The sequence below is a fragment of the Megalops cyprinoides genome, chromosome 9 (genome assembly GCF_013368585.1).
Source record: "Megalops cyprinoides isolate fMegCyp1 chromosome 9, fMegCyp1.pri, whole genome shotgun sequence".
Lineage (NCBI taxonomy): Eukaryota > Metazoa > Chordata > Actinopteri > Elopiformes > Megalopidae > Megalops > Megalops cyprinoides.
In genome coordinates, this window is record NC_050591.1 from 1,381,388 (window position 1) to 1,389,181 (window position 7,794).

Consider the following 7,794-nt stretch of genomic DNA (forward strand, 5'->3'; position numbering starts at 1 on the left):
GCTTGTTTTCGGATTAGCGCTTTGCCCGACGATTCCATTAAAGACGCACGGAACCCGACGCTCCCGTGGTCCGCGCCTGAGTCCCTGCCTGAGCCGCGACAGTACGAACTAGCCACCATGGACTCAGCGGACCTACCCCAGCTGCGGGCTGCACTGGAGCTGCAGGGCGCGTTGTTGGGGGGGCACCAATCCCAGCTGGGAGCCATCGGCCGGTCCCTGGAGGGCCTCGCTGCCAGCCTCGCCAGCGTCACGTCCCAGCTGCAACAGCTGCAGCTGAGCCAGGGTAATCGCCTCTCGCCGCCTGCGGCAGCTCCCCCACCAGTTTCACCAGTACCCCCGAGCCGGGAGCCCCGTCTGCCTCCTCCCGAGTCATACGCGGGGGATCCAGGAACCTGTCGGTCGTTCCTCTCCCAGTGCTCCCTGGTTTTCGAACTGCAGCCCTCCACGTTTCCCACGGACCGGGCGAAGATCGCTTATGTCGTTACCCTGCTGACGGGACGTGCCAGGGAGTGGGGCACTGCGGTCTGGGACGCCGGCGTCTCTTTCTGCCAGTCCTTCACAGCCTTTGCGGAGGAGATGAGGAAGGTCTTCGACCGATCCAGACACGGTCGCGAGGCTGCAAGGGAGATGCTCAGGATTCGCCAGGGGCGCCGGTCAGTGTCGGACTTTGCGATAGACTTTCGCACTCTCGCTGCCACCAGTGGCTGGAATACAGCGGCGCAGTACGACGCCTTTCTTCACGGCCTTTCGGAGTCCATCAAGGACGAGCTGGCCACTCGGGAACTGCCGGCCAGCTTTGACGCCCTGGTGGATCTGGCCATCCGTGTCGACCAGCGCCTGTCGCAGCGGTGCCGGGAGAGAGGAGCCAGTGGATTGCTGAGCCCCTTCAAAGAACTGCCCGCACCGGTTGCGCGTAGCCCCGCCATTCTGCCGCCTACTTCCCCGGAGCCGATGCAAGTAGACCGCACTCGCATGACTCGCCTGTCCCCTGCCGAGCGACAGAGGAGGATTAGCGCCGGAGCCTGCCTGTACTGCGGTCAGCTAGGGCATTTCGTGGCGACCTGCCCTGTTAAAAGCCAGCGCTCACCCGTAGCAGGGGGAGTACAGGTGAGCGTGACCCCTTTAAGCCAGTCCCCTGAGATCCGCCCCCTGTTTTCGGCCACTCTGCTCATTGGGGGTCGTTCCCATGCTGTCTCTGTTTTAATCGATTCGGGGGCCGATGGGAGTTTCATTGATGCCGGCTTGGCGGCCCGATTGCAGCTACCCCGTATCCCGCTGCACTCGCCGCTAGAAGCCCACGCCATCACCGGGGCCCCTCTGGTCCGCATCACCCACGCTACCCCCCCTGTGAGCTTCCTCATCTCCGGCAACCATCGCGAAGAGATCGTGTTGCACGTGCTAGACACCCCACAAGCTTCCGTGGTCCTGGGCCATCCCTGGCTAGCTCAGCACAACCCCCACGTTGACTGGCAGGGCAACAAGATTCTGGGTTGGAGCCCGTTCTGCCATTCTCACTGTCTTCGCGATGCTCTGACTCCGATGTCACCTGACGCCGCCGCACCCGAGGAATTCCCGGACCTGTCAGCAGTGCCGCTGGAGTACCTGGACTTGAAGCCAGTCTTCAGTAAGTCCCGCGCCACCTCGCTTCCTCCGCATCGCCCCTACGACTGTGCGATTGATCTCCTGCCCAGCTCCTCACCCCCGAGGGGGCGCCTGTACTCCCTGTCTCCGCCGGAGAGGAAGGCCATGGATCGCTACATCCGGGAGTCCCTAGCCGCCGGGATCATCCGCCCATCCTCCTCGCCTGCCGGGGCGGGGTTTTTCTTCGTCGGTAAGAAGGACGGCTCTCTCCGTCCCTGCATTGATTACCGGGGTCTCAATGCCATTACCGTTAAGAATCGCTACCCCCTACCGCTCCTGTCCGCTGCTTTTGAGTCGTTGCAAGGGGCCACCGTCTTCACCAAACTCGACCTCCGCAACGCTTACCACCTGGTCCGTATCCGTGAGGGAGACGAGTAGAAGACTGCCTTCAACACTCCATCCGGGCACTATGAATATTTGGTCATGCCGTTCGGGTTAATGAATTCCCCCGCTGTGTTTCAGTCTCTGGTAAATGATGTGCTCCGGGACATGCTGAACCGGTTTGTCTTCGTTTACCTAGACGACATACTCATCTTCTCCCGCTCCCTGTCCGAACACGTTCAGCATGTCCGTCGGGTTCTCCAGCGCCTGCTGGAGAATCACCTGTATGTCAAAGCGGAGAAATGCGAATTCCATCGGAAGACCGTCTCCTTCCTGGGTTTCGTGATCACAGCGGGAGAGATCCAAATGGACCGGCAGAAAGTGCGAGCAGTAGAGGAGTGGCCTCGCCCCACTTCCCGTCGAGAGCTGCAGCGCTTCCTCGGCTTTGCAAATTTTTACCGCCGCTTCGTTCGGAATTACAGCACGGTAGCGGCTCCCCTCACTGCTTTGACGTCTGTCAATAGGGCTTTTACCTGGTCCCCGGGAGCCGAGGAGGCATTTCGCAACCTGAAGGGCCGCTTCACCTCAGCGCCCATTCTAACCCAGCCCGATCCTGCCCGACAGTTCGTCGTGGAGGTGGACGCCTCGGACGTGGGAGTGGGGGCCGTCCTTTCACAACGCTCTGCTTCTGACAACAAGCTCCGCCCATGTGCTTACTACTCCCACCGTCTTTCACCCTCTGAGCGTAATTACGACATCGGTGACCGGGAGCTACTCGCTGTGAAACTGGCGCTGGAGGAGTGGAGGCATTGGCTGGAGGGGGCGAAGACGCCGTTCCTGGTGTGGACCGATCATAAGAACCTGGAATACATCAGGTCGGCTAAGCGTCTGAACCCCCGACAGGCTCGCTGGTCCCTGCTGTTTTCCCGGTTCGACTTCACTCTGTCCTACCGACCGGGAACCAAGAATGGGAAACCCGATGCTCTGTCTCGCCTGTTCGCGCCAGCAGACGAGATCCAGGAACCCAGCACCATTTTGCCTGCCCGATGCGTGGTCGCAGCGGCGCAATGGGACATCGAGACCATCGTCCATGCCGCTCTCCGGACCGAACCGGGTCCCAGCTCCTGTCCCCCTAATCGCCTCTTCGTTCCTCGTTCAGTCCGATCCCAGGTCCTGCAATGGGGACACTCGTCCAGACTCGCCGGCCATCCCGGCGCCCGACGTACGGCGGTGTTCATCAGTCGGCGGTTCTGGTGGCCCACCATTAAAGAGGACGTCCGCAGCTTTGTTTCTGCCTGCTCGGTCTGCGCCCGAAACAAGACGTCTAACCAGCCGCCTGCTGGTCTGCTGCAACCCCTGCCGGTTCCCCGACGACCCTGGTCCCACATTGCGCTGGATTTCGTCACCGGTCTGCCCCCATCTAATGGTAACACCACCATCCTCACCATCGTCGATCGGTTTTCCAAGTCCGTCCACTTCGTTCCACTCCCCAAGCTCCCCTCTGCCAGAGAAACCGCCCAACTGCTCGTACACCACGTGTTCAGGCTGCACGGGCTGCCCATTGACGTGGTGTCTGATCGGGGTCCCCAGTTCACCTCTCACTTCTGGAGGGCTTTTTGCAGGCTGCTGGGCGCCACGGTCAGTTTGTCGTCCGGTTTCCACCCCCAGTCCAACGGCCAAGCCGAGCGGGCGAACCAGCAACTGGAGACTGTGCTGCGGTGTCTCACCTCCCAAGAGCCGTCAGCATGGAGCCAGCAACTGCCATGGGTAGAATACGCCATCAACTCCCTGCCCTCGTCGTCGTCGGGACTGTCTCCCTTTCAGTGCTGTCTAGGTTACCAGCCCCCCCTGTTCCCAGCCCAGGAGGAAGAGGTCGGCGTCCCCTCAGCGGCTGCGTTTATCCGGCGTTGTCACCGCACCTGGAGGCGTGCGCGGCTCGCCCTGCTGCGAGCCTCAGCCCAGACTAAGCGCTTCGCCGACCGCCGCCGCTCCAAAGCCCCCCGCTATCGCCTGGGTCAGCGGGTGTGGCTCTCCACTAGGGATCTTCCCCTCAGGACAGACTCCCGCAAGCTCACTCCTCGCTTCATCGGGCCGTTCCCTATCGCCAAGGTGATCGGTCCCGCGGCGGTCCGCCTCAAGCTACCGCTCTCTCTCCGCCGCATACATCCCACCTTCCATGTCTCCAGGATCAAGCCCGTCGTCCGTAGCCCCCTCTGCCCGGCTCCGCGGGCTCCTCCACCTCCTCGCCTGATCGACGGGACTAAGGCATACACTGTGCGCCGCCTGCTTAAGGTTAGGCGACGGGGGCGCGGACTCCAGTACCTGGTTGACTGGGAGGGCTACGGCCCCCGAGGAGAGGTGTTGGGTCCCTGCCAGGGACATCCTGGATCCTGCCCTCATCAGGGACTTCCACCGCCGGCATCCTGGCGCACCCGCTAGGACGCCTGGGGGCGTCCGTAGAGGGGGGGGTACTGTCAGTGCTCCGCCTCCTTAGCTGTCGTGCTTTTGTTTTCCTTGTGTTTTTCCTGCCCCGCTCCCCGCCCGGTCTCCGCCCGCCTGATTGCCTGCACACCTGCTTTCCATCCCCTCGTCAGCCTTGCCCTATATGTTCCCTGCTTTTCCCTGTCCGGTTGCTAGTTCGTCACAGTGTTTTTCGCCTGTTTCGTCCCCGCGTTTGCTTTATGCTTCTGTCTGCCTGTTTTCCGTTTCTCGACCCTGCTTGTACCCTGACCTCGTTTTTGCCTGCCTCCTTGCCTCGTTTGCTTGATTGCCTGCCTGTCCGGTTCCCCGACCTTGCCTGCTCCGATTTCCCGATCCTCGCTTTGTCCACGGACTGTCTCCCGGTTTTCGACCCTGCTTGTTTTCGGATTAGCGCTTTGCCCGACGATTCCATTAAAGACGCACGGAACCCGACGCTCCCGTGGTCCGCGCCTGAGTCCCTGCCTGAGCCGCGACACAGGCACTCATCTTCATCTGATGAACAGGCATCTGGAGTCTTTCTTTTTATACCTGCCCTCTTTTTCTTTGGTGTTTTAGACTTGGTTCCCCTGCATTTCTTTTGGAATAGATTCTTCTTACCTTGTACCTGCCCTTCAGCCGCAAGTGCCTCCTGTGTCAGTGAGAATAGCAGTTTTTCTTGTTTTTTTGGTTGGCGGGCTAGTTTTCTTAGACCAGCTTTTGGGTATGGCAAAATGTCATCTGGAGTTGATTGGTGGGTGAAGCTGGCATTACTAGGCAAGGGTGAGGTGGTGCTAATGGGCAGGGCTGGGTTAGTGCTGGGGCCTGGCAAGACTGGGTTGGTACTGGGGCCTGGAAGGGCTGGGTCCTGAAAGGGGCGATATGAGACATAGGATGGTGCAAATTCTGTTTCCAAGAACACATCCCTGTTGTAAGGTTGAACTCCTGTCACCCGAAAGCCAGCCTGAATATTCAGTGGAGTTGCAGCCAGAGGATATGCAATTGCCACAGTCCCAGGGATGTCATAGATTGTGATTGTTTTCCCTTGGTTGTTCCTCATCCAGAAATCAGACACTGAATTTATGTGCCTCTTCAGTGGCCCATAAACGGTTCTGTCCAAAGGTTGCAGCCTACATGAGCAGTGGGGTGGGAAGGAGAGCATAATTATTAATTAATAATTAATTAATTTTCTTTGGCAAAATTTAGTCCATCAATGGAAAGATGGGAGCTGTGGTTGTCCAGAAGGCGTAAGCATGGCTTTTCCTTTGAGCACTTGGCATGTTTAACAAAATGATTGAGGAAATCCACAAAGTGTGTTTCCTTCATCCAGCCAGAGGGGTTTGCTCTTCCTTTGCTGCCAGACAGTCCATTGTGATCGCGGAAGTTCACCGGGAATATGAAGTAGGGGGGAATACTGGATTTTGGGGCAAGTTGTCACATGTGCCATGTTTGCTAATGTTTGCTATATCTTAAAGTTAGCTTAAAGCAGGACATTAGCAAAAGTATAACAAGACACTTTATTCTCTCCTCTACCAAGAACAAATGTATAATTGTGAAGATTTTTAACTAGAAGATTATTAAAAAAAATGTCAAGGTCAGTTTTTTTTACTTTAGAATGTAAAAAATGGTAAATCAGTGTTCATCTCAGTTAGTGTGCTTTGCTTTTCCCAGACAGGCTATGGCATCAGACAAAATAGATGCACAAAACTAGTATTCAACTTCTAAGTAGTGCCCTCTGATGGTGAAAATATTAACGATGTGACAGCTTACCCATATGACGAGAAGCCCCAGTCTCCCCTACTGTAGGAGAGTTCACAGCGATCAGAAGATTTAGTGTTCTTCTCAGTAATGTCATCCGATGAATTCAGGCCATGATGAAGACGTGACTGTTTTGACAAACACTGTGCAACACTTATTTTACAGTTGATAAGGGAAATTATATTTTTTATTTCTACAAAACTTTGTTTCTAGTGACTTAATGCATTTAAAACCTTTTTACAGGATCACACACTTGAGCTTGAGCAAATTGCTTACACTTCTGTGGTTTATTTTTATGTTTATTTTTCAAAGTTGGAGTGCAAAGAGGGGGAAAAAAAACAAACAAAAAAAACAGTCAAATCTGCAGAATGCTCTCTCTATCCACTTGCATTGCTTTGGCCAATCACATCACCAATCGCCATGTTACTATATTCACTGGTTTGTGAATAGTGGCTAAATTACATTTCTTAACAACTTAACTTCTTAAAAAAACTATACCTTTAGGAAAAACATGGCTTATGTTCAGGCAAACTCTGTACTATGTTGATGCTTTTGACCTCTAGTGCCTCATGTGGTGAAACACAATCACTGCATGTACTTACCGGTGGTCGATGCTACAGTTAGACCACAGGCTTTAATGCTCATTTCTGAACTGTTGCTCAGATCCAGTTTTTTGTCCAACTATTCATATTCGCTTGTGAGAGCGTCCTACATCCAATATCAGTGTGAACGAACTGCCATCATGAAATGTCCCGCATGCACATACAAACAAGAGAAGATGTCACATCTGTCTAGTCACACAGAATTATAAGGATGACGTTATCTTGTCCCATGCAGGGTGATATAAAAATCACATGGGTCATGTTAAACACACTCAATTCCAATTTGAGTGTCCAAACACAGGTAGCATGCAAGTCACATGGCCAGATATCCAATTTGTTTCCACATTTTAAGCACTGAATTTTTGTTTGTTCTAAACTGAGGACAATGAGGATGTCTGCCAAAGAGATACATAATAATTATAATTATAACAGGATCATGATCATCACAGTATTCACAATGACAGCTAGACTAGTGATGTTACATTCGCGACCGATCCAAGTCTTTTGAACGGCTCTTGGGTACGAACGAAGAGATCCGAGTCGTATTTGAGAGCCGTCATTTTATTGTTGCACCCAAATTTCACTGTGTGTCTTAGGTTCAGCCAGTGTAGCATTGTGGTTATAGAGCAGGAATCGTAACTAAAGGGTCCCTGGTTTGATCCCTACAGTGTGTGTGTGAGGGGGAGAGAGATATTTTCGCCTCCTGATTGTTTAATGGTGGTTACATTGTAAAGTACAAATACACAATGACATCAGGTCTGGCAATACGAGTATCATTATACGATATGATTTCACAGATAAACTTAGTAATCCCTGCCCCCTAAATGAATGATGAGCTGTTCTTTTAAACGGCTTTCGGAAAGGAATGGAACTGTTAGGAGAAAGTTTTGTGGTACGGCACGACGTTTGATCCGGAGACATGCGATGTGTATTCGAATGCAAACGCTGGAGACAAGTGATGTGTATTCAAATACAAAGTGATGCCGCTATATCCGACCGGAGCCAAACGGCGCCT